The sequence below is a fragment of the Chrysochloris asiatica genome, unplaced genomic scaffold (assembly GCF_000296735.1).
Source record: "Chrysochloris asiatica unplaced genomic scaffold, ChrAsi1.0 scaffold00110, whole genome shotgun sequence".
In the NCBI taxonomy this organism is placed as follows: Eukaryota; Metazoa; Chordata; class Mammalia; order Afrosoricida; family Chrysochloridae; genus Chrysochloris; species Chrysochloris asiatica.
The window spans coordinates 3,725,298-3,735,362 of NW_006408628.1; positions in this window are offsets into that span (position 1 = coordinate 3,725,298).

The following is a 10,065-nucleotide window of genomic DNA, read 5'->3' on the forward strand; positions in this document are numbered from 1 at the left end:
GTCATTCTCCATTTGTCATCTGATGTGGTCATTCTCCATTTGTCATCTGATGTGGTCATTCTCCATTTGTCATCTGATGTGGTCATTCTCCATTTTCACAGAATGCCAATTTTCACTTAACAACTTAGTTCTTGTGGAAAATTGCAGAGTGGGTATAGTCTCCCTTTGCCTTTCTTCTGTGGCTAAAAAAATATTCGAAGTCTAAAGAGCTAAACTACAACATTTTGAATTTAAAAGCTCACTTCAGGCATCATCTTCAAGTAATATTCATAAAGTCTCCACATATATAAAATGTGTTGTATTCCAAGTCCCTCTGTTTCAGCTGGTGAGCTTTAATTGCCGACCTCCCGACCTCGAAGTTCAAGCCAGAAAGTATGCACTCCATAGAACAGTCAATCAGTCGAGATCAAAGGACATCATTTACATAAGGACAAACTTCAAAAGGGTTGGAAAGAAGGATAAACGGAAACAAAAAATACAGAGAGGATGTTGCAATCAATGAGATGGAAAGATTTATAATGATTTGGTGAATGCAAAACTGATGATTTGCTCTGTAAACCTTCACTCAATTAATAATTAAAGTTTAAAAAAAAAATAGACTTACAACTTTGGCATTCAACTGATATGAAGTGAGGGGGAAATGCACAAGAACACTCAAACTTGAGAGGGTGATAAAGGCACAAAGTGACTGGCTTACAAGGTTTCAAGAGAGAGTTTAGTTTAAGAGTGTGCATGGGAAGACAGAGTCTCCACTGAATAGTTTTCATCTTGTCTAGATGGGTCTGGTAAAAAGAGATGGGGATAAGATTCTTATGATTCAATAATAAGTAATTGTTATCCTGACTAATTGTGACTGTCACAATTATAAAGGTAGAAGTTTTGTAACAAAACTGGGGAAGTAGTTAATCTTACATTCCTGGAAGAGAGGACCCTAGGACCATCAAGGAAAAAGAGCACAAGCAGAATGCAGGACCTTATCCAGAGAAACAGCAACACCAGAGATGGAGGCAGAGATGGGGACATGGAGAGAGGGAGCAGCTGAGGACTCTAGATTCATGTAAAGACAGGGACTGAGAGCTGGTGGCCAGGAGGCAGACTTGCAGAATGTGCCCTTTGGTGGTTTGAATTGTTATATATTTATGCCTGAGTGTTTTGTTTTTGTTTTTTTTTTTTAAAAAAAGAGCTAAAGTGAATAGAGAGAAATGATGGTACATGGAGGGGATTATAATCACTGTAATGAAACAAAGTATATGATTTGTTGAATGATCTGCCCTGTAAACTTTCACTTAAATCACAATAAAAATTTGAAAAAACAACAAAGATGTACAGCTTTGGAAACCCTATGGGGTAATTCTACACTGTTCCACAGGGTTGTTATGAGTCAGAATTGGCTCAGTGGCAATGGGCTCATTGACAAGTTCTTGCTCCTTGAATGGCTTCTGTAATTGAAAACTCTGATCAATTTCTCAATGAACAGAGACAGCAGAAAGGAAATCATAAAATCAGAGACAGGAAGTGAGCACTTTATTTGCTCCATAACAGTAGAGAGCCTAGATCTGAAACATCTTTTCCTTGTTGACAAGGATGAAAAATATCATCAGACAGAAGATGACTGGCTGTTCCTCACACCTGACTTGGGTGTGGTAAAATCATCAAAAACTTCAGAAGGACCCACTGGAGGACTTGAACCTTTTTTCTCTTCAGCCTAAATTGACAATGCAATGACTTTTAATCTACGTGCAGTCAGTACTTGTGAAAGGAGAAAGGGATTGAGTAGTTAAAATGAAAATTTTGCTGAGGTACCAAAAAACAACTCTCCTTGTCGGTTCACTAATCAAATGTGAAAATAGTCTCTCCGACTCATAATTTTCCATCTTTTAACACAGGTCTTTGTCCTCTACTGTGAAATTACATTGTTCATTTGAGTTTAAAGCATAATCACTATTTGCATTAATTCTTAGAAGGGAATTGGCCACCTAATTATGATACTGATGTTTTCTTTGTCTAATTGGGTAGGTCAAGGCACTAATTTGATTCATAGTTGTGCCGGGTTTTTATAGACTTTGGTGAACTTTAATTGCTTATAAAAATTAAATTATAAAACCATGAGCCTTCACTAGAATCCTGTGCAGCCCCATATGCTTTCACACTTGACAGTATGTTGTCCATTTTCTGAGAATCCTTCATTCCAAATGGCCCTGAGGGTAAGAAAGAAGAGAATAACACATATGGCTAAGAGAGCTAACGTCCATGAAGATTTTTGCTGTTGACAGCAACTAATGAGTTATTGTCAGGAAAAAAAAATCTTGTCAATAAGCTCTTCTTCCTTAAGAATAAAAATGAAATACAAAGAAAGTCAGCCTAGTTCACTTTAGTCATATTCTGGAAGTTAGACTATACTTGAATGATGTGCTCTGACTGTGAGGCCAGCCCTACAATTAATACAAATGTAAATTTAGACAGGGTGGCAGCTTGCAGTGGGGGTGGCTGGAGCTGATGAAATCTCCTGAGTTATAGGATACATGAAAGATCTAATTGGCCTCAGGGTGGAGTTGACCAGAGTCTTGTGGGGGCTAGGGCAAGCTCTATGACCAGATAGCCTCTCCCAGATTCATGTTTTACAATCCCAGTAGTTGGCAATGAGGGATGACCACTCTACCTCCCTCTTCTCTGGCTCCTTCAATGCCATACCCAGGCTGTGGGGACTGGGACTGCTGTGGTCCAGTTAAGTCTATGAAGGGAAATCAGACCCAGGAAGAAAATCACACTTCTACTCCTTGGCTAGAGCATGGGTTTCTCAAAGCTACTCATCATCCCCTCCACATGCACTCAGCCATTGTTGTCCTGAAAGCGCAATTGTTTTTCCATCCCCTTGCCTATGGTTCATCACAGCAAAGACATCCTAGATTCTATAGGAGCCTACACTCACTGGGTTCAGATCAGAGTCCCTGAGTGATATAATCAATTATACACTTGATTGTTAACCAAAAGGTTGGAAATTCGAGTACACCCAGAGGCATATTGGGGGTTAAAAAAAAGAAAGGCTGGTGACCTACTTAGAAAAATCAGTCATTTGAAATCATATCGAACACAGCTGTACTCTGAAACACACAAGGTCACCATGAGTCAGAACTGACTCAGTAGCAACTGATTAAAAAAAAAAAAATCAACCCATACTATTATGATTCCTTTTTGCACAGGCTAATACACTAACACCAAGGATGGTCTGATGAGTAACAGCAAAGATTTCTCACTCACACAGGTATGGATCCTAACCCCACCTCTGCATGCTTCTTAAACTCCTTAGACTTCTGTTTTCTCATCAGTAAATGGGAATAATAAAAGCACAGATAGAGAATTCATTGAGTTAATATACATAATTCATAGAGTTAATATACAGTCCTGGCACATAGTAAATATTTTATCACGTTTACTGTTGTTATTGTTATTAACTCTATATTAATTCTTCATCTGTGAAGTTTAAATTAGGCAATTTTCAATTTTTTTTCATAGATGTTCTCCAAGATAATCTTTTTCCTCTTATCTCTAATTATTTCCTTAGAGTAAATTTCTACTTTGTGAACTGTTGTATCAAAGGTGGGCATTCAGAAGTTTTAAGACTTAGGCAAGTTTGGCAAAGCAGTCATGAAAAAATATTTCCTTTATACATATTACAACCAGTTTGTTATACATTTTAAATATGCAAGTACTGTATATTTTCTGGATTAAAATCTCCCAGAATTTCTTCCAAAATGATAGAAATAAAGGTTCTTTAGTATATTTCTTTGTGGAAAAAGTCAGATAAAATTGATATTCTTTTCATAAATATGTTATGCTTCAAATTTTAATCACAGATGGCCATTTTTAATATATATGATGTTTTGTAAGAAAGGCTAAATAAAATTTCAGTTGTAGTTAGTAATTTCTCTCTACCTTAGCTTTTTCTTTTTTCCAATTTTTTATTGTGAATTGAGTGAAGATTTACAGAGCAGATCATCAGTTTTACATTCAACAAATCATAAACTTTGCTTCATTACATCGTTGCAATCTCTCTTTGTGCCAATAGTCACCAGTATTTACTCATATTCTCTTTATCTATTGCATTCTTCCCTGTGTCTCCTGCTACCTTCATCTTTCCTCTGCTAACATCACTCTTGTTGTATATGCCTGCCTTGTCATTCATGTTAACATGTGTCTACCCTCTAATCTGTGAATAATCTCCCTCTCTCTAACCCTGAAACCATCATAGATTGTTTCTTTTATCAAGAAACCCTTTTAAAATTTTTTTTTCTTCTGTACACGATTTCTTCTTTTGTGACTGACAAATTTCACTCAGCATAATGTCCTACAGGTTCAACTATGTTGTTAGGTATTTCACAGATTTATCATTATTCTTCAATGTTTTGTAGTAGTCCATTGTGTGCATGCTACCTTAGATTTTGCACATATAAAATGGGATAACATAAGCTCTTCTAACCTAAGAGATTGTTGAAATAATCAAATTCTATCAAGCATAGAAAGAAAGTATAAAACTCTAGGCACCAAAACAAAAATGGCAGTATGATTGGTTACTACGAGAATAAGCAACTTGTTCACCAGGAAGCCACCAAGGCAAGCAATCAAGTCTCTTCAGGATAAACCCCCCTCTAAGACTGAAACTCAAAGGGAACACGTGTGCAGGCATGTAAGCTTGCTGGTGACCACGTTTCATCTACTGGTGAGTGGAAGACGGGGAAGGCAGCAATGAAGAAATGGGCTGAGTTCAACCATGTTCCATAGAATCCCATTAACCTGGAGATGAAAGAGAGAAAAGGTCAGGCTGGTTGGTCCAAAGTGTGGTGAGACCTGGGGACATCTGAGCCCGTGGACAAGGACATAGCCACACAGGACTAGAGCTGAGAGTGAAGAATCGAGCTGATATGAAGTGAGAGGAGATGAACAAGAACACCCAAAGTTACAGACAGTACCCATTTGACCCAGCCTCAATGGCTTGATAATCATAACTAAAGGAAGAAAAAGAAAAGAAAAAAAAATGTTTTATAAAGAAAAAGAGGGTAAATTGCTACAATTTGATGAACGTCACCTATACTTATGGAGGTGGTGGTAGTGGTTATGTGCCATAGCGTAGGTTCTGACTCATAGTGACCCTGTATAGGGTTTCCAAGGCTGTAAATCTTTACGGGAGCAGAAAGCCTCATATTTTTCCCGCAGAACCACTGGTAATTTCAAACTATCTGACCCTGAGGTTAGCAGCCCAACTAGTAACCACTACGCTACAAGAGTTGTTGTTGTTAAGTGCCAATGAGTCAGTTCTGACCCATAGCAACCTTTTATAGGGTTTCTGAGGAGCAGCTGGTGAGCTTGAACCACCGACCTTGCAGTTCAAACAGCTTTGCAGCCTGACTCATTAACCCACAGCGCCACACCAGGACTCCAATGCTACCAGAGTAGTAGCTCAAAATATCTACAGAGAGGGAAGGAGTCTTCACATCAATTATCAATGCTATCCCTCTGTGTACAGGGTAGATAGGGACAGGAAACTTAGACATTGGTTACATGAAATGGGGGGACAACAAAGGTACTAAGTGAGTGGCTTACAAGGTTTCAAGAGGGAGTTTAGTTTAAGAGTGTGCATGGGAAGATAGAGTCCCCACCAAACAGTTTTCATCTTGTCTAGATGGGTTTGGTAAAAAGAGATGGGGATAAGATTCTCATGATTCAATAGTGAGTAATTGTTATCATGACTAATTGCAACTGTCACAACTGTAAAGGTAGAAGTTTTGTAACAAAAATGGAGGCGTAGTTAATCTTACAGGCCAGAAACAAAGGACCATCAAGGGAGAAGAGCACAAGTGGAATGCAAGACCCTATACAGAGAAGCAGCAACACCAGAGATGAAGGCAGAGATGGGGACATGGAGAGAGGAAGCAGTTTAGGACTCTAGATTCATGGGAAGAGAGGGACTAAGAGCTGGCGGCCAGGAGGCAGGCTTGCAGAATGTGCCCTTTGGAGGTTTAAATTATTATATATGCCTGAGTGTTTAAAAAAAAAAAGAGCTAAAATGAATGGAGAGAAATGCTGCTAACTGATGGTACATGGAAGGGATTATAATCATTGTAATGAAACAAAGTATATGGTTTGCTGACTGTGAATAAAAAACTGATGATCTGCCCTGTAAACTTTCACTCAAATCACATCAAAAACTTAAAAAACAACAACAAAGAATCAAAGATGTCACTTTGAGATGCACTTGACCTCCCCCCACCAAAAAAAAACTCTATGCAAATGCATTTACTACCTCAGAAGTAAGTTCTTATGATTTGAAATATTTCGACAAGTATCTAGTTTCTGAAATTTATCTCAAGACAGTAAAATTTAGATTGAAAAACCAGCCACCAAAATGAACTCAAACCTACCATTGATTGTGAAGATAGTGCAGGACAGGACAATGTTTGTTACATCCGGTCATCATGAGTCAGAGCCAACTTGATTGCAACTAACAACACAATTGGAAAAAATAAAGCAAATTCTTAATTATTGGGAGGGAAAAATAGTAACAATGAGGTAACCCAATCACAACCTCTGTTTTCCTGCAGAGATCAATTTCCACAATGCAACATCACATGATAATTCTTCTGGGTGGGAGAGTGTATGAAGATAGCAGCATCTGGAGTGAAGCACGATGGGTAACTTCAGCTTCTTCTCCTGACTGCACTTCCTTCATCCAAACATCAGATTCTCTTGCTTCTCACTCTTTTCTGGTTCTGTTTGTTCCCATAACAATGGTACAGTCTTAGAAACCCTATATAGGGGTCACCATGAGTTAACATCAACTTGATGGCAGTGGGTTTGGTTCTGGGGATTTTAGCACCTTCTGGGATGGTGCTGTAGCATAAGCGCTGGACTGTAAAGTTGGTGATTCAAACTCACCAACTGTTCCTTGGAAACTCTGTATAGGGTCACCATGAGCCTGAACAAACTCAACAGCACTTAATGACAACATCAACTATCTAATCAGGAGGCATCAGTCCCTGGAGAAGGACATCGCGTTTGGAAAAGTGGAAGGTCAACAAAAAAGAGAAAGCTACCCAACAAGATGGATTAACAGAGTGGCAACAACGATGGGCTCAAACAATAAATTGTGACGATGACAAAGGATGAGTCAGTGTTTCGTTCTGTTGTGCCTGGGGTTGCCATGAGTCAGAACCTAGTCAATGACACCTAGCAACAACATTAAGTAATATTGTACCGAGGTGGCTTGTATGGCGCTGCAGTCGCATCACACTTGCACGTTGCTGTGATACTGGAAACAATGCCACTGGTATTTCAAATACCAACAGGATCACACACGGTGAATAGTTTCCAAACTAAGACATATTAGGAAAAAGGAGAAGTAAACCACTTCTGAATGGTTAGCCAATAAAAGCCTTATGAAGAGTAGCAGAACATTGTCAGATATGGTGTCGGAAGATGAACCCCTCCGATTGCATGGCATTCAAAATACAACTGGGGAAGGATGACATCCTCAAAGTAGAATTGACCTTAATGGTGTGAATGGAGCAAAACTTTTAAGACCTTCCTTTTCTGACGTGGTACAACTCAAGAGGAGAAGAAATAGCTGAAAATAACCATTAAAAATTGGAATGTGGATTTATGAAGTATGAAATCTAGGAAAACTGGACATTCTCAAAAATTAAATGGAAAGCATAAAGATCGATATCCTAGGCATTGTTGTTTTTGTTAAGTGCTATGCAGTGGATTATGATTCATAGCAACCCTGGTTAGGGTTTCAAAGGAAAGAATTGAGAGGGTGTTTAGTCGTCCAGTCCTTGTACTTCAAAGCCACACAAGGATTGAGCTGGAATGGACAGATAGAGGTCATTTTGAATGAGACCATTAGAGGGTTTTCTATACTGAAGAAAGAAGGAAGATTGGTGTGCTATACATCCTTACAAAGAGCATTTCAAGATCTATCGCAAAGTACAATGCTGTCTGTGATAGAATACTATCCACAGGCCTATAAGGAAGACCAAGGAGCTCTGGTAGCATAGTGGTTAACAGTCGGGCTGCTAATCTCAAGGTCAACAGTTCAAAACTATCAACAGTTCCAAGGGAGAAAGATGAGGCTTTCTGCTCCCGTAAAGATTCACAGCCTCGGAAACCCTATACAGGATTTCTATGAGTCAGAACAGACTCCACAGCACATAACCACCACCACCACAAGAAAGACCAATTAATAACACTATTATTCAAATTTACCCAAGAACCAATAAGGCAAAGAATTCTAACAACTTCTTCCCCTAGACGTTTGTCAGTTTGTGATGCTTTTAAAGCTTGGTTGTTGCTGTGATTCTAGAAGCTATGCCACTGATATTTTAAATACCAGCAGGATCAGCCATGGTGGGCAGCTTTCACTTGAACTTCCAGACTAAGACTCAGAATAAGGAGAAATACTTAGTCACAGAAAACCTTATGAATAGCAGTACAACACTGTCAGGTAGCACCAGACTACTGAATATCAAAACATGATGAAAAATTGGTCAGATATAGTGCTAGAAAATTAGCCCTTCTGGTTGGAAGGCACTCAAAATATGACTGGGGAAGATCTGCCTCCTCAAAATACAGTTGATCGTGATGATGCGAATGGAGTAAGTTTTCAGAACATTCATTAGCTGGTAGGGCACAACTTAAAATGAGGAGAAACAGTTGTAAACATCCATTAATAATCAGAACATGGAATGTATGAATATGAATCTAGGAAATTGGAAGTTGTTAAAAATTAAATGGAACACATAAATGTTAATATTCTAGGCATTAGTGAACTGAATGGTATTGGCCATTTTGAATCTGACAGTCACATGGTTTATAACAATAATGCTGGAAAAGACAAATTAAAGAGGAATGGTGTAGCTTTTGTCATCAAAAAGAACATTTAAAGATCTATCTGGAAGTACAATGCTGTCTGTGATAGGATAACAGCCATACACCTACAAAGAAAACCAGTTACTACAACTACAATTCAAATTGACACACCAACCACTCAAAGCAGTGATGATGAAATTGAAGAATTCTACCAACTTCTTCAGTCTGAAATTAACCAAGCATTGGAATACAAAGCTCGGAAACAAAGAGGACGGATCAATTGTTGGAAAATGGGAACTTGGTGATAGAAATGATTTTGAAGATCAAACGATAGAATTTTGCAAGACCAATGACTTCGCTATTACAAATACCTTTTCAAAATAACATAGAAGACAACTATATGCATGAACCTCACCAGATGGACTGCACAGAAATCAATGTGACTATTTTTGTGGAAAGGGATGGTGGGAAAGCTCCATATCATCAGCTGAAGCAAGGCCAGGGGCAGACTATGGAACAAACAATCAACTGCTCTTATGCAAGTTCAAGGTGAAGCCAGAGAAAAATAAAACAAGTTCACAAAGCCACAATATGAGCTAGAACACATCCAACCTGAATTTAGACACCTCAAGAGCAGAATTAATTCATTAGGCACTAATGACCAAAGACCAGAATATTTGTGGAATGACATCAGGAACATCATACAAGAAGAAAGCACAAGGTCATTATGAAGACAAGAAAGAAGGAAAAGACCAAAAGGGATGTCAGAAGAGACTCTGAAACTTGCTCTTCAGCATAGAGATGCTTTATAAAGCACATAGAATAAATGAGCAGGTAAAAGAGCAGAACAGAAAATTTCAAAGGACAGTTCAAAAAGAAAAAGTCAAATATTAAAACGAAATGGGCAAAGACCTGGAGTTAGAGAACCAAAAGGGAAGGACATGCTCAGAATTTCTTAGGGAAATAATTTTTAAAAAACAGATGCAAAAGTACATTGACAAGGAACTTCCTGAGGTTTAAACCTGATTCAGATGAGAATGTGGAACAATGGATATCCCTGCTGACATCAGATGGATCTTGCCTGAAAGCAAAGAATTCCAGAAAGATGTTTACCTGTTGTTGTTGTCAGGTGCCATCGAGTCAGAACCGACTCATAGCAACCCCATGCACAACAGAATGAAACAATGTCCGATCCTGGGCCAA